This window comes from Ursus maritimus, unplaced genomic scaffold (genome assembly GCF_017311325.1).
Source record: "Ursus maritimus isolate PB19 unplaced genomic scaffold, ASM1731132v1 scaffold_21, whole genome shotgun sequence".
Lineage (NCBI taxonomy): Eukaryota > Metazoa > Chordata > Mammalia > Carnivora > Ursidae > Ursus > Ursus maritimus.
In genome coordinates this window covers 29,540,967-29,563,080 of record NW_024424564.1, presented here as the reverse complement: position 1 = coordinate 29,563,080, position 22,114 = coordinate 29,540,967, and the positions used below count along the sequence as shown (strand labels likewise).

The window sequence follows — 22,114 nt, the reverse complement described above, 5'->3', positions numbered from 1 at the left end:
CAGACCTGCTGGTTGTGGGTGAGAAACACACTGCTCTTGCTGACTGCCCCACCTGGGTCTGCAGCTGGCTGTCCCAAGGACAGGGTCAAGGTTGGCACTCACGGAGGCAAACCTGCAGGTTCCTTGGTTCCTTGAGGCTACCACCTAGAGTAAAGCTGCTAGAAAGAATTCCTGCAAACTCTTTTAGGATCAGTTTTTTTCCTCTCTGTATCTATCCTGTAGGTAGACAGACTGAATCCCATTTTGAGAGCTACGAGAAGCAGAGAGCAATGCAATTTATAGTGGGAGGGTAACAGCATGTATCGAGTACTGTGTGTGTGTATGTGTGCTTGTACTTCATTTTTTTCTTTCACTTTACTTTTTTTTTAAGATTTTATTTATTTATTTGAGAGAAAGAGAGAGAATGTGTGCCTGCACGCGTGCGTGTGAGTGAGGGAGAAGCAGAGGGAGAGGGAGAAGCAGACTCACTGCTGAGCAGGGAGCCCAATGCGGGGCTTGATTCCAGGACCCTGGGTCATGACCTGAGCTGAAGGCAAACACTTAACCTACTGAGCCACCCAGGCACCCCTACTTGGTTCTCTTTAGTTGTATTGTTTCACCCTGAAGAGCATGGGTGCCTAATTCTTTCACCAGAGATGGAAGAGAGATAAAGAAAGGAAGGGGGCATCGGATAAAGAAAGGAAGAGAACCCAACATGAGGATGGCTGTGGTCAAGGGAAAATCCTATCTGAACATTTGGGAATAAAGTCATCACCTATTCAGTCCCAGCAAGGGGAGCAATCCTGCTCAAAACTAAGAAGAACAATAACATAATAGCCAGGATGTTTCTGAACCTTGGGCTGTTCTGTTTGGAACAAATGAAAGACAGTCAACATAGGTGCAACAGACATTGTTGGTAACCACAACATCACAACTCTGGGGTTTCACTTTGAGAAACTGAGACTTATTTTTGAAATTTGGGAAGTTAAGACTTCAGGACGGGATGATCACCGGAATGTTCATTTGCACTAATTCTGAGTTTTGTGCGTATTTTAAAAAGAGATACTGGGCTTTCCTATATTCATTACCAAGTCCTCTCAGCCTCCAAATCTTCCTATAAAATGCCTCTGTCTCATCTTTAAATACATTCTGTGACTGAATATGATTATGGGATATTACACGCATCCTTGTCTATTCAAAAGATCATGAAAAAAAAATGCCCATCATTAAAGCCCCAAAGTAATTGGATTGGCATCAGGAACGGGGATGGGGCTGGCATGGGAGAGAGGATCTGACTCTGGGATTTCATGAAATCCAAAACAATAGGACAGCTGCTTTTCTATAAACAGATTATTATTATTATTTCTACCTAGACAGCTTGATAGCAGCCATTATCTTCTTTCTGGGTGTCTTATCAAGTTCCGGCTGCGTGCAGCATGGGTGATAAGGAATGAGAAATGTCACCCATGGGATTGCCAAAGATTATTTCCATGCACTGCTGTTCAGCAACAGCCAATCCCTTAGAACTGGAAAGTAGTCCTATTGTTCATGCTGGGCAGTTGCTATTCTGACTACACCAAAAGAACAGAAAGAGGATGTAGTTGCCATTGTGTGAAAGATGGAAATTTCATTACTCTCAGCTAAAGTTCAAGCAGTCTTGATTTTGAAAAGCAGAATCATCATGGAATATCTTTGAAGAGGGAGAAGACAAGGCAGGGAAAGAAGAATGAAACGAGCTCAGAGCTTTTCAGGACTATGAGGGAGTATACAAAGAGAGAGAGAGAGAGTGAGAAAGGTATAATACTTTCAATCACTGGAACTTAAAATGCCAGTATCTAAGCCTTGAACAAATTGAGTATCATTGCATAACCATAACTTGTGATCCGTTGGTTTAATGTAAAGACTCCATTCTACATATCTCATCAGAAAATAGTTAATTTGCTGAATTTCTGTTAAATTGTCTCTGGTTCATATTAAGTTCTTGAATGAAATTAATCTGTTGATATTGAAAAGTACTCCTTTGTTTCTCAATAAAAAAATAAATGTTTTATTACAGGTATAGATGTGCTGGCTCTAAATATTTGAGGGAAAAATACAATCTTATTTTATTTTTATTCCAGTAGCTCAGCATCTCAACCTTTTCTCTTCCTAGAGAAAATCCTGTGTTAGGAAATAAAACAAAAGCAAAAACGGAAGCATATGATTAATTTGTATTTTATTCTTATAGAATTTCCTCCCAAAGTATCCAGAGCTCTTTAGTCTCCTTTAGACACAGTTTTAGAATTGTGCTGATATTATAATATAAGCTACTTGGAAGGGAGCCAAATAAAATTTTTCCAACATCTTAAATCACTATTCTGAAATTGGAATTTCAGATGAATAAAATACTTTGCTCTTAAACCAACAACTTCCAAAATTAGATTTCAATCATGGAATCATAAAAATGAGAAATGGGAGGATGTTGGAAAGGAAAAGAGCAAAGAGAGGGCACAGAGAAAGAAAGGAGACATGGGAAAAGAGGAAGGGACTTTGATTTCCTTTTGGCGTGTGAGCTTCAGGGGGCAAGACCTGTTCCTGATGTTTCTATAACACCGTGAACAGAGTAAGTGTTAAGGAGGTATTTCTTAAATGAATTAGTGCAAGATGTATAGAAAACATGGTCTCGGTTTTAATATATCCAAAGGGATATTCTCTTAACTAAAGTTTTTTAAGTTTTTTCTGCTGTTAAGCATTTATTAAGAAGACCAGAGCTTCTCCAACTTTAATATGTATACGAATTATTTGGAGATCTTGTTAAAATCCTGATTCTAATTCAGTAGACCTGGGATAGGAATCTGAAATTCTGCATTTCTTCCCTTCTTCTTCTTCTTCTTCTTCTTCTTCTTCTTCTTCTTCTTCTTCTTCTTCTTCTTCTTCTTCTTCTTCTTCTTCTTCTTCTTCTTCTTCTTCTTCTTCTTCTTCTTCTTCTTCTTCTTCTTCTTCTTCTTCTTCTTCTTCTTCTTCTTCTTCTTCTTCTTCTTCTTCTTCTTCTTCTTCTTCTTCTTCTTCTTCTTCTTCTTCTTGCATTTCTACCAAGCTCCTATGGGATGTGGATGCTACTGGCCCACAGAATATACTCTAAGTAGCAATGTGCTAGAGTTAAGACATGGGGGGCTGGCCTGACAGTCATGAGCTCTGAGTTCTCATCTCTGACATTAACCATCTGGTTTTTAAACCAAGTGATTTGTTTTCTTAGCTCCAGTTTCCCCATCTATATAATGAGTGGGTTGGATCTACATAATTCCTAGGGTTCCTACAGCCTTAATATTTGAAGAAAGAAGAAAGAAAGAAAGAAAGAAAGAAAGAAAGAAAGAAAGAAAGAAAGAAAGAAAGAAAAATGGAAGGGAAAATTTAGAGAATGTTCAGTCTGTCTCTAGAAATCTTAGGGAGGCTGAATTACTCCTTTCCAAAGTTGCACAGGCAATTTGGCATAGCTGAATTGTGATTCAGTTGATTTCTGATTTCTAATAGAGTAATTTTCCACTATCATTTCTTTTATCATTATTAATTATTTTTGTGGGTTGCGTACAATTTGCCTGATGCAATGCTAAGTGTTGGGAATACAAAGATGAGTAAATTATCATATTTTATTATCAAATCTTTTGCCTGATTAACTGAGAGTTTTCCATGCTTCAAGGTGACAACCAACTAATCAATGTAAATGCCTAATTGTGTGTTAATATGCTAGTCCTTCCTTCTCAGTGATATAACATATTAATGATTACAATAGGATGTTGGCAAAGATGGCCCCATTTTCCAACTCTCTCCTATCCATTCCCTTTGCTATGTGACTTTCCAGTTTATCATATCAAAAGTTGAGATTTCATTCCTCCCCTTCTTGATTTTGGGCTGGCTTGGCACTTGTTTTGAATAATAGAATGCAGTGGAAGGAATAAAATGCCAGTTCTAAGTCCTGGCCACAAGAGCTCTTGTCCATTTTTGTTTCCTCTCTTAGACTACTGCTACTAGCATTAGACAAGCCTGGGACAGACTCCTGGAGGATGAAGGACCACAAGGAGTGATCAGCTGTCCCAGCTGAGGCCAATCTGGAACAGTCTACAGAAGCCCTCACACAGATATGTGTGAAAGCCCAATCAAGAGCAAAAGAGTTGCTTACCCAGTCCATTGCTGACCACAGATGCATGAGTTCAGCTGAAACCAGAAGAACTGCCAGTTTATGCCCAGTTTATGCCCATCCATAAACTTCTGAGCAATAATAAATGCTTATTAAAGCCAATTAGTTTTGAGGTGCTTTGTTATGTAGCATAGTTAAATGGGTACGATGGCTTTCTGAACATGAAGCTTTCATTTAGATGAATCGTTTTAGTTTGGGTTCTCCCTAGCATATAATAGGTGAGAAGTTATGGAGGTGGCATGGGCTTTACTAACTCTTCTATATTTTTCAGCTGCTTCTCACTTACAAAACGGGGAGCTTGTATTGTGTTTCATTTTACTGGTAACAGAAAGATGTGCTCAAGGATGGCAGGAAGCACTGCTTAGAGAGTGAAGCTGAAGGTAACATACATGCATTTTCCTGTTCCAAAGGAAGCATAAAACAGAGCCAAGATCTGAAATCACAGAAGAAAATGAACATTTGAGTCCTGGTTTTGCCATGTAGGTATGCTATCTTGAGCTTTGGTTTTCTTCTTGGTAATCAGGTATAACTATAACTGCCTGTCTTCCTTCAAAGGTTGTTGTGAGAATGGTCAAATGCAGTAATTACCAAAATGCTCTGTCAAAGATATTTGCAAATGACATATCTGATAAAGGGTTAGTATGTAAAATCTATAAAGAACTTATCAAACTCAATACCCAAAAACCAAATAATCTAGTTAAGAAATGGGCAGAGGACATGAATAGATGTTTCTCCACAGAAGACATCCAGATGGCTAACAGACACATGAGGAGATGCTCAACATCACTCATCATCAGGGAAATAGAAATCAAAACTACAATGAGCTATCACCTCACACCTGTCAGAATGGCTAAAATTAGCAACACAAGGAATAACAGGTGTTGACGAGGATGCAGAGGAAAGGGAACCCTCTTGCACTGTTGGTGGGAATGCAAACTGGTGCAGCCACTCTGGAAAACAGTATGGAGCTTCCTCAAAAAATTGAAAATAGAACTACCTTATGATCCAGCAATTGCACTACTAGGTATTTACCCAAACGACATAAAAATACTGATTTGAAAGGGCACATGCACCCTGATGTTTGTATAGCATTATCAACAATAGCCAAATTATGGAAAGAGTCCAGATGACTGATGACTGGATAAAGAAGTTGTGTTATTTATGTGTGTGTATGAGTGTGTGTGTGTTGGAATATTACTCAACCATCAACAAGAATGAAATCTTGCCATTTGCAATGACGTGGAAGGAACTAGAGTGTATTATGCTAAGTGAAATAGAGAAAGACAAATACCATATGATTTCACTCATATGTAGCATTTAAGAAACAAAATAGGGGAAAAAAGAAGAGAGAAGCAAACCATAAAACATAGAGAACTTGACTATAGAGAACCAACTAAGGGTTGCTGGAGGGGTTGTGGGGTGGGGGATGGGCTAAATGGGTGATGGGGATTAAGGAAGGCTTCTGATGTGGTGAGCACTGAGTGTTATATGTAAGTGATGAATCACTAAATTCTACTCCTGAAACTAATAATACATTATATGTTAAATAACTGGAATTTAAATAAAAACTTGAAACAAACAAAAACAAACAAACAAAAACAACCAGTCTCGCTGTAGGACAAAATTACTTTCTTTTCCCTCCACAAAATTGTATTCCCATTTCTCATACCTTTCTTACCAAAATACATCTCTTAGTTGTCTTGCATACAGAGTTATTTCCCTTAGGATTTCCAGAAGTTTTAACTATCTTTATCAGAATTCTTAATGCTTAGAAACCTTAATTTCTAGTAAAAACTAAGTAGTAAGCAATTGTGAACAGTCTGTCATATCAGCATTTTTTAAATCTGCAAATTTATGAATAAATCTAAAAATTTTTAGAAATGTGTTTTTTTGTAGCACAATCTTAATGAAGCATAAAATACGTTCACTAACAGACCCAAATTTATCTTTAGTTTCTCTATAATAAGACACAGTACATAAACCCATATTTAATAATAAAAAAAACCGCTCTGTCAAATAGTAAGTAATATACAAATGTTACTTGTTCTAAACATTATACTCAATTTATTTTACTTCAATAATAGTATCAAGTAATTATTGAGAAGTTATTACTCCCTTTATAAGTATAATAACAGCTACCTTATGTACATTTTATGGTTTTCAAATTCCTTTTATTTAATTTATCACATTTTGATTCTCTAAGGATGCCTGGAAATACATATCTTTATTTTCTCATTTTGCAAATGGGAAAACTGCTGTTTTCTGAATGATGGTATTTTTAAAGCTGAGGTCTTGGACAGGTTTGCTCTAATAGCAACCCCACCATTTGGAAGGTTTTTTTTTTTTAAAGATTTATTTATTTGAGAAAGAAAGAATGAGGGAGTGTGTGTGAGTGTGGGGAGAGGTAAAAGGAGAGAAGGAGAGAGAGAGAATCTCAAGCAGACTCCACAATGGGTGTGGAGCCCATTGCAGGGCTTGATCTCACCACCCTGAGATCAGGACCTGGGCCGAAACCAAATTTGGACGCTTAACTGACTGAGCCACCTAGGTGCCCCTTGGAGGATTTTTTTTTTTTTTTTAAGAGTCAAACCTAGTGAATAAATCAGATCTTTGGTTTTTATTGCCCAGCAGAAGCCTCACCTAGCATTACAGTTTTTTCATAACAGCTATGGTCTATGAGGTGCCATTCTTTTATTCCCCAAGACATTTTTAAAATGACAAAAAGATAACGGTTCCTCTGAAATTGCATCCTGGCCTAGTATTTATATTCTTAAGTCATCAGATTTCTATTTGATGATGTTAATGGACTAAACATATAATTAAATTATTATCCTCACAGCTCAAGCCGTGAATTTTAATTTTTGATTATGGAGTTGTTTTGGCTGATAATGTGGGTACTGGGCTCAGGCAAGCTCTATTTGAAATATGTACAACGGCCTAAGGATAATACTATACTTATTTTGACCATATCTTATCATCATTCTACTCGTATTGTATTTTGATAGGATGACAGACAGTTGCTATTGCGACATTATAATAGCTGCCATTTGTAAGAGCTGACTGTGTCAGCACTCATTTGGTTCTCACGACAGCCCATTGGATGAGATCTGTTATTATTCCCATTTTATAGACAAGGGAACTAAAGCACAGACAGATTGAGTAAATTGCCTGAAGTCACACAGCTGATAAGTGACAGGACTGGATTTTTAGCTTAGGCCATGGGAGCAGAAAATTCCTATACTATACACCTCTCTGTTTTTTGTACTGTAAGCTTCTCGTTAAGTCAGACACCAAGAAAAATGGTATGTGTTCACAAGCAGTATAAACTCCCCCGCAGAAATCTTCCAGCAATCAAACCCTAGTTGGATGTTTCCCTATGTGCTAGACATGCTGAAGATGTAAAAGAAGTGGAAGAAATGCTCCCTCCTAATAGACCCGGAGATTTAAGGGTGGAGATCTTTCTGGAGGGTGGGGAGGGTAGAGCTGGTGCTATAAGTTCAGAAAGTTGTAGTGGGGAGGCATGATAGTAGCCCATGAAATCACTTCATTTCAAGGCACTGCTGTCCAGATTTCACTGGCATCTGTTAGTCCTTGAAACATGGGCAGGCTCACTTCTAACCTCAATTCTTCACATTGAGAAAGCACTAGGCTCTTCCAGAATTTCTTCTTGCAGTCCTTTTGTCCATATCTCATGGTTTTTACTTACTTCCATGTCAACCCGGACATAGATGTCAAACCCTTCAGAAGTCTCCATGGGAAAGGCAACCCATACCAGTTATGGATTGAATTGTGTACTGCAATAATGCGTAGGTTGAAATTCTAACCCCTGATACCTCAGAATATGATCTTATTTGGAGATAGAGTTGTTGCAAATGCAATTAAATTAAGATGAGGTCATACAGGGATGGAGTGGGCCCCTAACTTACAGGTGTCCTTATAAAAAGAGGAAATTTGAACATAAATACCGATTCAGAGAGAACACTTGCAAAGATGAAGCCAGAGATCAGGGTGATGCTTCTATATGCCAAGAAACACCAAAGATTACCAGCAAACCACCAGACATCTAACCTCCAGAACGTGATGATAAATGTCTATTTCTTGGCCACTTGGTTGGTGGTGTTTTGTTATGGCGGCCCTAGTAAATGAAGACACCACCAAACACTTCCTCAGTGGAGTAGACTTTACGGAATATATTTGGGGAAGGGGGAGGCACATCATAGGGAGAGGCCACATCACACAGTCGACAGCCTCCCCCCAGTTAAATTGCCCCACTCTGCCCCACTCTCTCTCCTTCTTATCTCCCCCATCCTTGTTTAATCTCTAAGCATCCAGTTTCAAATTTGTCTTGCTATTTTTTTTTTTTTTAGAGATTTTCCCTTCTTTTGAAGTTGAGGCTACAACCAACACCTAGGTCCTGGGGCTCAGCTGCTAGCCTAACCATCCATCAAAGTACACGTCAAACACAAACAGTTCATTCACTTAGAGAAATTCCTGTGCCAAATGTTACAGTAAGAACATTTTCTAGATGGCCTGGTTTCAAATCTTGACTCTGTTACTTACCAGCTGTGTGAACTTGAGCAAGTTACTCCATCTCTCTGAAATGAGGAAAATAATAATAATAATAATAATAATAATAGTAATGCCACCGCATAGTGCCTGCTTCAGGTTTGCTGCCTCCTACCCCAAAAGAGACTCTGAGGGAGATAGTTGTGTACAGAGGGTGCACTGGGCAAGGCTCTCAGGAATAACACTGTGAGGGAGTGAGAAGAGCAGAAGAGACAGAGAAGGTTGACTTGGGGTGCAGGTACAACTAGGTCCTCAGCCCTTCCCATGGAAGCTATGCCTTCAGAGCAGTCTCATATTAAGGCGAGAGGGCTGTGCCTTTGTCCAGTCTCACTTCCAACAACTAGTATTTGGAAGCAGGCTACACCCCTCAAGGGTTCATAACCTTTAGCAAGGCAGTTCCCTACGGTTGAAAGCAATTTTTTGAGAGCTACACAGCTCTGAGCAGTCAGTCACCAACACTGTCTTGATAGTTGGGGAATGCGTGCCTTGGCTGCCTGTCAAGTTTCCAGGCACCAGGAAAGTTTCCAGGTGACGCCTCACAGCATTTACTACAGGGTGATTGTGAGCATGAAACAAGTTACTATGTAAAATATGCTTGGAGCCCTAGCTGGTGTGCGATAAACTCTGCATACCTGAGAACCATCCTGTACTCAAGGTCCACATGAGCAAGTGGTAGCTTTATGTAGTTACATACAGTTTACAAAATAATTTCACGTGGATTTTGATTCTTACAGAGGCCCTGGAGGTGAGTGAAGTACTAGATATCTCATCTCAAATGCTTTCTGTGAGGAAACTGAGGCTCAGAGCAGTTCAATGACTTGCCCAATGCCTCTCAGGTGGTAGGGACCTTGTCCTCTCTGTTTCTAATTTCCTCTTCCTGGTTTGTAACCACAGCTAATTTTGGAAGCCACAGTACCACGTGCAGGCTCAGTCTCACCAACCCTAATCTAAAGACAGATGGTTTTAAGGATTTATAATGCCCTAGTCCAACACCAGGATTCAGCCTTCATGGTGTTGTGGCTGGCTCAGCCTTACCTTGAGCCATGCTGAAGTCACAAAGATGGCTGATGGGGATGTAAGCATTTCACCAGGGAAGGCTGAGCTCTTGTGAGGGCTGTAAGAGCCCTTGTGAGGTATCCTTTACCTTAATGGGTTCTCTGTGTTGTTGCATATGTCTGGCCTCCCATTTCAAAGACCTGATTTTGTGTTGTCTGAGAGTACAGAAGGCTTTCAGGGGAAGAGTACACTAAATAAATACAGAAAAGACTAGTGTTTAAGCTAGACTTCTATTTTTTAAAATTAACCAAAATATTTGAATCCCCAGAGCAATACAGTTTTTTTTTTTTTTCCTACAGGCAAACTAATCAAACATTTGCTTGGTGAGCATAACATCAGGGCAAAGGGAGTTGGCTAGTCTTAAGAAATATACCTCAACTAAGATGCTGGGAGCCCCTTTTCTTTTGTAGAAGAGAGCCAGTCTAGCCCGTCTTAATGCTTTTGTCTGGAGACCAGAGTCCCCACAACCCTGGTTAGGGTTGTACATGCACTGCTGGTCTTCATCTCTGGGACCCTCATTTTATTGTGTTCCATGGTTGGCCAACTTGCCTTTTGAGACCATCACATTAATAACTCTAATGAGTTTACAGGGAAAGCCTACTCTAGCCAGATGGCCATTCTGACTCCTTAGAGAGCTTTTGCACATCTCAGTGCTGACTTCATAGCTTACCTCTCCGAGGGCAATGCTATGCTCTTTATTTAGAGAGGCAGCAGAGTAAGCAGAGTGTTTAGAGCTCATGCTCTGAAATTAGATTGCCCGGGCTTACATCAGCTTCCCTTTTGCTAACAGCGTGACCTGGGACTAGTTGTTTTCATTTGATATGACTCAGTTCCTTTAGCCACACAATGGAGGTGATAGTAGTACAGATTTCATAGGGTTGTTTAAAGACTTAATAAAGGAATTGGTTTAAAGCACTTGGAAGAGTGGCTGGAAAAAAGTAATGCCTAATGAATCTTAAATAATGATATATATCTTACAGACTATTGCTTACAAACTAATAACCAGAGAGAATATTTACTGAGTGCTACTATAATCCAGGCACTGTTATAAGACTTTTACCTGAATATCAGTTAAACCTTCTAAAACTCAGTAGGTTGGAACATATTTTCGGTCTACTTTATGGGCAAGGAAATGAAGACAGAGAAGCTAGGAACCATAGCCAAGAGGCAGAGCTGGTAATCTAGGGAATCAAGATTATCATCTCTATGTGTCACCTACATGTTCCAATCCTGTAAATGAACTTGAACACTGCCGTCTGTGCTGGGGTCCTTTCCTTGGTAACATTGTGCCTCAGACTTGGGTCCTACAGTGCTTTTTCCAATCCCAGAAAGACAAAAACTAGATCTTTCATGTCACCAGGAACCTGGAGCTCTATTACCTACTGATTCATGTCCCTGTTTCTCCAGCTTGCTTGTCCCCCCATCTAAACAGTACTGTGTCCCGAGTACCCCTTATCCCAGGCTACCCAAACTGCAAGGCTCTTCTGACTCTGTGTTGAAGTCCCCTGAGAGCAACTGCTGCATAAATCTTCACCTGTTCCCTGATACACTTCCTCAGAGTAACATATTCTACCAGCCCAACTATACTTCCTTCAAATATAGGCAATTAGGACCCCCCCTTGGGCTCCAGTGCCTGCCCTGCCACACTGCAAGTGGGGGACAGTCACAGGTCTTGGGGTCCTTAGCATTGCCTGATGGGTAGCTCTTTACCAGAGAAAGTCCATACCAGTCTTAAAATACATTTATAAAAGGAGTAACTGGAATTGAATCCTTGTCTCCTGACTCTACATTCGTCATTGCAGGTGAGGTTGAAAGATGGTGGCTGGAGCTGGTTGTTTGGGTGTAGACTACATGGATGGGGTAGGGCCTGGAGTCTGAGATCCAAGGCTCTAACAAGATGCTTCTACCAATGTAGTAAAGGATCCTGGGAGCTAAAGGACTAAGCCAAGATCCTCTTAAACAGAGGAGGCCCAAACCGCAGTGGAAACTGCATGGTCCGAGAAGCAAGAGGTAAGGACTGAGACCGAATCATGTAGAGAGAACTCAGTGTTAGCTGAAGACAGTTCAGAGGGCAAGCAGGTCAAGAATGAGCAAGAAGAAGTTCCAGATGACTCTTTCAATTATCATTGCTTTTTGTAATTCGACATCTTTCAGATGTGTGTGCATGGGGTGGGGACATTAGTAAGACAGGCTCAGATCCTTTCTTTTACCACTCGCCACCTCATCATCTTAAGTCTTAAGAGCAAGTATAGTGCTTAATTATAGAAACGACTCTTCAAGAGTTTCCAACCTATTAAATATTGCTGAGTCCTATTGTTGGAGAGAGAAGGTAGATTTGCCTTTTTGTGACTGATGAAAGTATGTTATGAGGCTCTGATACTGTCAGGACTTTGATATCACTCTTGGGCGGCTTTAGGGATTGCGCACTGTATTGAGGCCTCAAGCTCTGCAATCGCCCTTCAAAAGCATTGGATTATCTCATGTCCATGTACTTTTGTCTACGCCATCCCTTCTACCAGTTGTACCCCTTCCCCTCTTTATGACACAGCTGAGAGATTCTCTGATTTTGTGCTTCCTTGTGTTGTGTGCATGCTTCTGTTGTAATAATACCTGATATTTATTGCACATGAACTATGCCTCACGCACAAACAGTTTATGAACCAAGGATTATTGTTATCTTCATATAACAGATAAAAACTGAGACTTTAGGGAAGTTCGTAATTCCCCCAAGGTAATCTGTCTCAACAAAATTCAAACCCAGATACCTGACTGCAGAACGCAAGTTTTAACCACTATGAAAGCCATCTTCAAGCCACACATGCCTTCATTCATCCGTCTTGCAAATATTCATTGAGGGCTTCCTATATACAAGGAACCTCTTGGCCCTGGGAATACAACAATGAGCAAAACAGGTAACACTTCTACCTTCAAGGAGTTTGCATTTCACTGGGGGAGGCTGACAGTAAACAGATGTGTACATGTGTAATGTAATTCCGGAAAGTTGTAAGTGCGATGAAAAAAAATAACACAGGAGAAGAGAATAGAGGACACCAGGGAGTCGCCCTTTTAAGTGGTGGAGTGATGGAAGGCTGCTCTGTGGAGGAGATTATTGGCAAAAACCTGACTAAAAGGCATTATTTTCTGCACCACAAAAAATGTGATCTCTCTGTTAAAGGCAGGGCTTTGTTTATTTATGTCTCCCCAACATGCCTCCAGGTTTACAGTACCCAAAAGATGATTGTATGATGAAAAGAAGAATATGCTGATGAATGCCAAACAATGGGCTAGAAAGTTTTGTCTGAAGTAGCAAGTGATTTATGAGAGCATTTTCCTGGGGTTTAATTGGAGGAGAATACAGTGACCAAATGCTCCTCTTAACTCTTTGCATTTCAAGACCCAATAACTTCCTGGCCAAGAAATAAATGCTATCCCCTCTACCCAGTGTTTTCTGTGGTTTGTATTTTCATTGGCTAAAAATATTTCAACCCACAATCCACAGTAGGGAGACTTGGTCAGCTTACTTTCTTTTTTTTTTTTTTTCCCCTTACGGAACTTTACAAACAGGAATGATTCTATCTGTCTACTGAATATTCCTGTAACTACCTCCAGCACCAAAGTTCTTGAAAGCTGAAATGATCAAAGAGGACTGAGTTCTGAAACTACACTTGTCAAGGTAGCACGTTTGATACTTAAGTCAGGTACACTTGAATGATTTCATCATCTAACACCAACTCCTAGAAAGAGTTTGCTTTTATTCATGAATGCCAAATAACAAGGAAACAGAATCCCTTGCTGTTTCTTGGTAATTGGGAGGGAAGGGAGGGTTTGGGTAGTCATTCAGTTTTTCATTCATATCTTTGTCTCCTCCTAGGTGTTAAGATACTATAAACCAATAACCAACTCTGTCCAAACCAATAAGAAAGCTAGAGGCTAACTCTGCAAATGGAGGCTGTTCCAGAAAAATAAATCAAATTTGGACAGACCTCATGAAATGACTCTAGGAGAAAAGTAAGAGAGTTACTTTCAATTTTCATTTAATTAACCTGTTTGGATTTCCCTACTAATGTATGAACTTCATGCTGCACCTCTGCAGAATCAAACAGGGTCACAAGGGAATTAGAGAGAGAGAGACTCCAAGGACCAAAGGCAGGGGCGAAGATAGGAATGGAGGTGTGACAGGCTAAGCACCTGGGCTGGTCAGATATGTTGGATTCCGATGTGACAGCATCCATGTCAGATATTGCCAACTTTAGTGAGCATGCTCTAAATATCCTGATCAGTCCTGGAGTACAATATCTTCCCTTTTTCTCATTCCAATGTCTCTGTTTTACTGCCCCACATGTTGAAGCACACCCAGCCGGATGCCAGACGGGCTCTGGCTCAGGCTCTAAAATTACCCAACATGCCATTGATTAAGACCATCACTCGGAGCTCATCCAGAAGTCTACCTCAGGGAGTTAGAAATAAGTATGTGATTCTCTTTATAGACTGACATGTAAATTATGAATTTGCCTTTTAATGAAAGACATTTTAATATTTTATTTCATAGTCTGGCAAGATATAGTACCTTCAGGATAAGAAGTGTCACTCCCCACTCCTGAAGCCATGACAGACATTGTTAATCAATCTCCGCACTCTCTCTCTTCCGTCCTGGTCTTAGCCGCAGAATAACCTACAAAACAGTGCTCCAGGCAGCAACTATCCCCTGGTCAGGGTAGGATTGCAATTGAAACCTCCTTTCATCTTTGTGCTACATGGCATTCTGCTATATATTTATACATAAGATCTTCACATGTTGTCCCATGATATACCTTAAAAAATAAAATAAAATTATATTTAAATATATATTTAAAATTAATAAAAACCTACATCTGCATGATTAAATAAGACAGCATAGTTATAGTTGCTTGGATGAACAGCATTAAAATGCACCACTTGGGGCGCCTGCGTGGCTCAGTGGTTAAGCGTCTGCCTTCCGCCCAGGGCGTGATCCCGGCATTCTGGAATGGAGCCCCACATCAAGGCTTCTTCGCTAGGAGCCTGCTTCTTCCCCTCCCACTGTTTCTGCTCGTGTTCCCTCTCTCGCTGGCTGTCTCTCTCTCTCTGTCAAATAAATAAATAAAATCTTAAAAAAAAAATAAAATGCACCACTTAATTTATACCAGAATATCAGGAAAACCTGTTTAATGTTGAGGTTTACCATTTTATAAGCTTCAGAAGTGTTGACTAACCAGCTTTGGAGTTTGGCGAGGGCAATGGATAGCTCTAAGATACAAAAGTGTTAAAAAAAGAAAAAGAGGGGCGCCTGGGTGGCACAGCGGTTAAGCGTCTGCCTTCAGCTCAGGGCGTGATCCCAGTGTTATGGGATCGAGCCCCACATCAGGCTCTTCCGCTATGAGCCTGCTTCTTCCTCTCCCACTCCCCCTGCTTGTGTTCCCTCTCTCTCTGGCTGTCTCTATCTCTGTCAAATAAATAAATAAAATCTTTAAAAAAAAAAAAAGAAAAAGAAAGAAAAGTATGAAGTGTGTGTGTGTGTGTGCATTTGGAAAATGTAGAGATAGGCCACTTCTCTCTCTCCCCAAAACACACACACACACACACACACACACACACACACACAATCCTATTTAGTATTTATGGCCATAAAATCTGTCTCGCATATGGGGAGAGTCTCATTCATCAACTTTATTTGTGTCAAATTGTTTTGAGGTTTCACTGAAAAAGTCAAAATGGGAAAGTCGAAAGTCTGTAGGAATCAAAGGCCTTTTGTGTGAATCTCGGTGTGCCATTGATATTTGCCTGTAGAAATGTGGGGAAATTCTTTACCATACCAAAGTCTTGGTTTCTTTTGGAAAATGGCTGGCATGGTAATAATATTTATCTTCCAGGTTTTTTTTTTTTTAATGAGGATTAAATAAGGTGAACTTCTCTGGCAATACTTTGAAGTTAATGTGTTCATAGGGGCTCTTTTTGATGAATGGTAGGTGGAAGACTTATTAAAACATAAAAAAACACATAATATCTTTTCCTGTACATCAGCATTATGACCATTTTTAATTTTGAATTAAAGTTTTAAAATACAGAGCTTTCTATGTAATGTATTATAGAAGCAGTATCGTTGAACGTAGGTAATGCTTTATAGTATTTCTATTTCCTGTTAATTTCCTGTTTTGATAACTTTATGTATGCATCAGTGTAGATTCACAGCAGCTTCTACTAGACCTTTACTCACAGGCGTGAGAAGCCCCGTGGTCACCATTGGTCTGCCCATGTGTGGGACAGTTACAGGCGACACTCATTGAATTTCAGGAAATTAAGCAGTGTCATGTCTTCATACTTGTCTCAAATTAAATTTGGATTTCAACTCAGTGCCTTTGTGGTTTAGCAATAGCCAAATAAACTGCCATCAGTTTATTTAAGGTTCAGTCTATGGTAGTGAGCCGAACTAACTAAATATTCAAGATCCTCCTACAGAAAAGAATGAGTCCTTTACTGCACTCTTTCTTGACTATTTTTTCCTTTAGAAGGTTTGTTAACACAACTAGGTTTCACTGTCTGTACTAATGAAAATAAGGCTTAGGTACAGCTTACCAAAGTGAATGAGATCAGCTGTGAACAGTGACATTCAGGTACAAAGATTTAGACTTGAGAAGGAGCTTTCTCAGCCCTTCAAAAGGATCCTTACCAAAATATTCTTTCCCTGAGAACCGAGCAGGACTGCTCTCTTAAATCCCCACCTGTGTCTTCATTTTTTTTTCTTCTGATGGATCTATGTATCACTGATGCCAACATTTCTTTCTTGTGTTTTTTTGTGGTTTGCCTGTCAACACCCTGCCTGCCCTTCTTAACCACCGCTGGTTAATCTGACTGGCTTTAGACTGTGCTCCCCAGGAATGAGCCCTGAAGCTTCTTGGGCTTGCATTGTACAATGCCCCAGAATGTGGCCAGAGAATATTACAGCATCCACATGGATCATGCTCATACCAGAAGCAAAGGAAGCACTTCTAGTCTTTGCTTTCCTCTGAAGATTTCTCTTGGGAGGGAACCTTGGATGACTAGAAATAGCTGGTGAGAGAAGTCACTGATTGCAATCAGAATTGTATTCAAGGCTTAGTGTCACTAATTAGAGAGGACCACTGTCCATGGCTGATCTCAGCCTTGACATTCGCCTTCTGCTCTTCCAGTGCTGGCACTGGGCTCATTTCATTGCACGCTGCTCTGTGGACCTACATTCACAGAGAATGCCCAAGATAATATGAGCACTGTTACATTGTGCTTTTGGATTTGTGTTTTTCATCCTTAAGACTCAGGAGAAAATCAGAATGAGGAAAGTGGTGGAAATGTGCACTGCTTTCTTCCATCGCTACATTCAGCATCTTTCCTGCTCCTAAGGTCATGATTGGAATATAGAAAACATTATTTACCATGTTGATCAAAAATGGCATCTTCAAGTTCAACAGCTCCTCCTCACACTGACTGTGTGGATTTATATCTTTCTTAGTTAAAGAGGTGACTGATTTAGACCTGTATCTACTTATTTTTATTTTATTGTAGTAAGTGTTTACTATTTACTATATCTATCTATCTATCTATCTAGATAGATAGATAGATAGATAGATAGATATAGATAAGTAACTTCATCCTGACACCAAAGCCATCAGCTAAGCATAGCAATAGCAATAGGAATTTGACAAAAGGATTTGTGTTTATGTGGAAAATCTGAGTACAAATAATGGAGAAGTAGAGTTCAACATTCTGAACAGCTGGTAAATTGCATATGTCGTCATATGTTACTCAAATAACTGGCATTGTTCTGAATCTTGAAAACAACACATACAGCCCCACAGGTCTCACTAATCTCAAGATGAGCCAAGCAGGCTTCTGCTCCAGGTTCTCTTTCCTGCTCTTCCCTTGACCTGCAGTATTTCCATTAGCTATTTTTCTACCTAAATCCTGTCTTTTTTTTTTTTCCTTAGGTTTCAGTTCACATGTTAATGTTAGTGGATGAGTTGCTTCTCAGCACCCTGCACACAATGACATCTTCCTATCATCCCTAACCATTCTCTTTGCTTCTTACTCTCTTTATTTTTCTTCTTGGCACAGATTGCCACCTGACATGTTATACATGTATTGGCTTATCGATTTGTTGTCTCTCCCTACTAGAGTACAACTCTTGTTCTTTGCTGAATTCCAGGAGTCTATTACAATGCCTGACCCATTATAGGCAATGAGTAATATTTGCTGAATGAATGAACAAATGCAGTCTGGAGGCATTATTTCACAACCTCACAAGACAAGACGTATCTATGGCACAGTTCTAGGTCTGCCATGTTCTTTTGAAAAAATTAGTAGTAGTCATAGCTACAATTTATTGAGGGCTTCTATTTTCTGGTCATTTTAAAAAATATTATATCATTTTATCTTTATAGGAATTCTATGATAGGAACTTTGTCCCCATTTGAGAGATGAGTAAGATGTAGCTCAGAAAGGTCTAAAACCTGGTCAAGGCCACACAGCTAGTAGGAGGGGAAGCCATGACACCAAACCACATCCTGTGACTCCAAAGCCAAGGCATATGCCATTTCACCAGGCTAGCTCTCAGAATGAGAGCAAGCATGGCTAGATGTTGGATTAATTACTGAGCAAAGCTCAGCTAGATGAGCACTAGCTAAATGCTAGCTTAGCTACCTAGCTAATTAGTTAGCAAAGACTTGGCTTTGAATTCTAGCTCTGACCCTGAAAAGAATAAGACATCAAGTCAACTCTTCCTTTTTAAAATCAAATTTACTTAGGTATAACTAAGATACAATAAAATATACCCATTTTAAGTGTACAATTTTAATGACTTTTGACAAATGTATACGCTATGTAACTACCAGCACAATCAAAACATAAAATATAAAAGACAAAAATATTTCCATGACCCCTCTAAATTCCAGTTGCATGTCTTCTTAGTCAAACCCTTGCATACCCTGCCCTGATGTAAGCCCCAGACAACTACTTACATGCTTTGCATCTCTACATATTGGTTTGTATTTTCTAGGACTTCAGATAAATAGAATCAGGCCATATGTATTTGTATTACTTTTCCTGCTCAGTATGCTGTTTTTAGATTCATCTATGTTGTTGTGTGTCCTAGGAGTTTATGCTTTTTTTATTGCTGAATGTATTCTATTATATGAAATTTATTTATCCATCCTCCTGTTGATGTGACAATTGATTGTTTCTGGTTTGGGCTGTTATGACTAAAGTTGCCGTGAACACTTATGTACAAGTCTTTGTGTAGACATCAGTCTTTATTTCTCTTGGGTAAACACTTAGGAATGGAATTACTAAGTTGCCCACATCAAGTCCATGCTGAACTTTATAAAAAATGGCCAAAATATTTTCAAAAGTAATTACACCAACTGAGATATTTCTTAGCGTTAGATTGCTCATTTGCAAAACAAAGGTGTTTGACTCGATCTCTAAATTCCTTCCCAATGTTTTTTGACTCTAGGAACCTACTGTGCAAGATTTCTGACCCTTGCCTGTCTTGAGGTACTAGGCTTTCTTATTCCCCCCTTTCTTTCATATATCTTAATTTCATACATTTATCTTGTTCCTGTAAGTGAAGATGATGATGATGATGATGATGATGGGAACAAACTATCATTTTTTGAGAAATTATATGTGTCAGGCACAATGGACAGTGTTTAACTAGAATTTTCTCATTTAATCCTCATAATAAGCATTTGCCATAGATAGTATTTTTATAATCACTTTTTGAGATGAAGAAACTGAAGCTCAGGGAACTTAAATAACTTCCCCCAAGTTAACGAAGCTATTAAGTGGTAGAGCCGGAAAGTAAAATTGGGCCTGATCACTTCCAAATTACTAATTTCTTAGCTCTTGCTCTGATTTTCCGCTTCCTACTTCTCCATCTTTTATCCGACTGTATTCTGGACCTCCTTCACCTTCTCAGCGTTGTTTACCAGTTTTTTCTTGCACACTCTGGCATGACATCAGTGTTCAATGACCCAGCAACTTTCCAGAAGGCAACAAAAAAAAGCAATTTAGAGAGTGAGGCAGGCTTAAGATCATCTTACTTATGTCAGCTCCATTAAGTTTTCATTAACAGTCAGAATGGGACTTCTTGAATCAGCATAATGCCAGTAAGCATTGCTTTGAAGAAAGAAATGCTTAACTAATAAGGTGTCTTGTCTACATTTTATCTGAATCGAGAGAGCCCAGTCATTTCAAAGCATCTTAGAGGTCACTGCCAATTTTGTACCGGACAATTAGCATCTCCTTTCTCATCAAGTGGTGAAATTACCATGTTAGCTCTTTGCAGGAATCAGAACATATTATTGGCTCTTCATGCTTTTCTATGCAGTCATCATTAGGCATAACACAGACTCAGATATTGAGTATTATCATTTAGATTAGTAAAGTATCATGTGAATATCCTCAGCATTTCCCATTCAATTATTTTTCAGTATAGTCTTATGAGGCAAGAGCCAAGTCTGCAACAATATCATACCTCATGTGCCCATGTAACATCTATGCCATGTTATGTGGCTTGTGCGTAAACCATTTCTCACCTCCACATTATTTACAGTGCTAATCAAACAATACCATTTAAAAAATTATTGACCTTAAAGAATCCTGATGGGAGTTTTGAAATTGCTTTTCCTGAAATGACCTCTGTTCTACTCTACATCTAGACACTTGAGAAGTTAACTCAAATCCCAACGCCCCCATGAGCCTGTTCTGACTACTTTATTTTTACTCTTCTATTCTTTGAATTTCTACATCATTTATAGCCACCCCTGGACATTTTAATATTTAATTATGTGTTGTATATTATCACTTGTGTTTCACTCATAGAGAGACATTGTGGCATACAAGAAAAGAGTATGAAAACTGAATTCAAACAAATACTGGCTTTGCCTTTTAAAAATGATGTAACTGGGCAAGTTTTATATCTTCTGTAGGACTCAGTTTCCTCATCTTAAAAAGGAGATAGTAGTGCTCACAAATTACGGTAATAATAGCTGTCTCATGAGGTCCTTGCAAACAATAAATGATATCATGTGTGAAAATGAGCAAGTGCTAAATGCTAAACAAATGGAAGTCCCTTATCTGTCTTCACCCTGCACAGATTTTACATTCCCTGAGGCCGAGTCACGTCTTATGCCTCTGAATATACTGGATCCACCAATCATTTAATAAAAACTTGTTTAGCACCTTACTATGTACTACTAAGCAATATACTCAGTACTGTGAGTAGAGTCAAGCAAATAAACCATCCCTTTCCTTGTGGACTTCTGGTCTAGCAAAGAATGTAGACAAACAGTAAATAAAAACATAATTACATGTTTTCACAAACATTTGGGACATCAAGGAGGTCTCCATACTATTAATAATTAATACTATTAATAAAATCAAGGATTCAAAGCAATTCATTTCTAAACTCTTGCTAGAGAATAGAAAAAAAAATCATATCTATAATGATGCCTCCTCTTGCTCACTGACCTTCATATTTAGACTTCTTTTGCATTTGCCTCATAAATATTTTGGAATTGAATAAATAGAGGCATATTATAGACAAAATCTGAATTTTCTTCCCCCCCCCCCAATCATGTTACAATCACAATTGTTTCAATGTATGCTATGGTAAGAAATAGCACTTTTAAGTGTCAATGTTTCAGAGTTTTTACAGTTATTTCGCCATTTTTGTGATCTGAAGCTGAGCGCCTGATATTGTCAGGACTGTCTTTATAATCATTATCATTACTTGAGTGTCTACTGTGCATTAAGCACTGCATTAGGTACCTAGAATGATTTCGCATTGAAGAAACATAATTTAGATAGGGAATCGACATACACATTTAATTGAAAAGTAGGGAATAGCAGGAAGATCGGTAGGAGAAGGAAGGGAAGAATGAAGGGGGAGTAAACAGAAGGGGGAATGAACCACCAGAGACTAGGGACCGTGGGAAACAAACTGAGGGCTTCCAAGAGGAGGGGGTGGAGGGATGGCCTAGCCCGGTGATGGGTATTAAGGAGGGCATGTATTGCATGGAGCACTGGGTGTTATACAAAAACAATGAATCATGGAGCACTACATCAAAAACTAATGATGTACTGTATGGTGACTAACATAACATAATAAAAAATTTTTAAAAAAAGAAAAGTTAAATTGTAATGTACAGCAGGCTATTTCTAGTGAGAGAAGCCTAAAAACAAGTAAATTACTAGATAAAATAAAAAATCTTTTCATGAAAGCATTGAAGATCTAACATGGAAGAGTAAGGAATTATTTAAGAGCTAGGATTTGGAGAGGTGAGCAAACCA

At 39.2% G+C, this 22,114-nt stretch overlaps 1 long non-coding RNA gene across 1 annotated transcript in view; it reads left to right on the top strand.

The window, feature by feature from the left end:
• The window catches only part of LOC103660087, a 32,279-nt gene extending 28,024 nt beyond the window's left edge, over nucleotides 1-4,255 (top strand). Inside the window, exon 4 of the long non-coding RNA XR_005836704.1 lies at nucleotides 3,974-4,255. This is a non-coding gene — a long non-coding RNA (uncharacterized LOC103660087). The remainder of the gene's footprint in view (nucleotides 1-3,973) is intronic.
• Nucleotides 4,256-22,114: the final 17,859 nt, after the last annotated feature.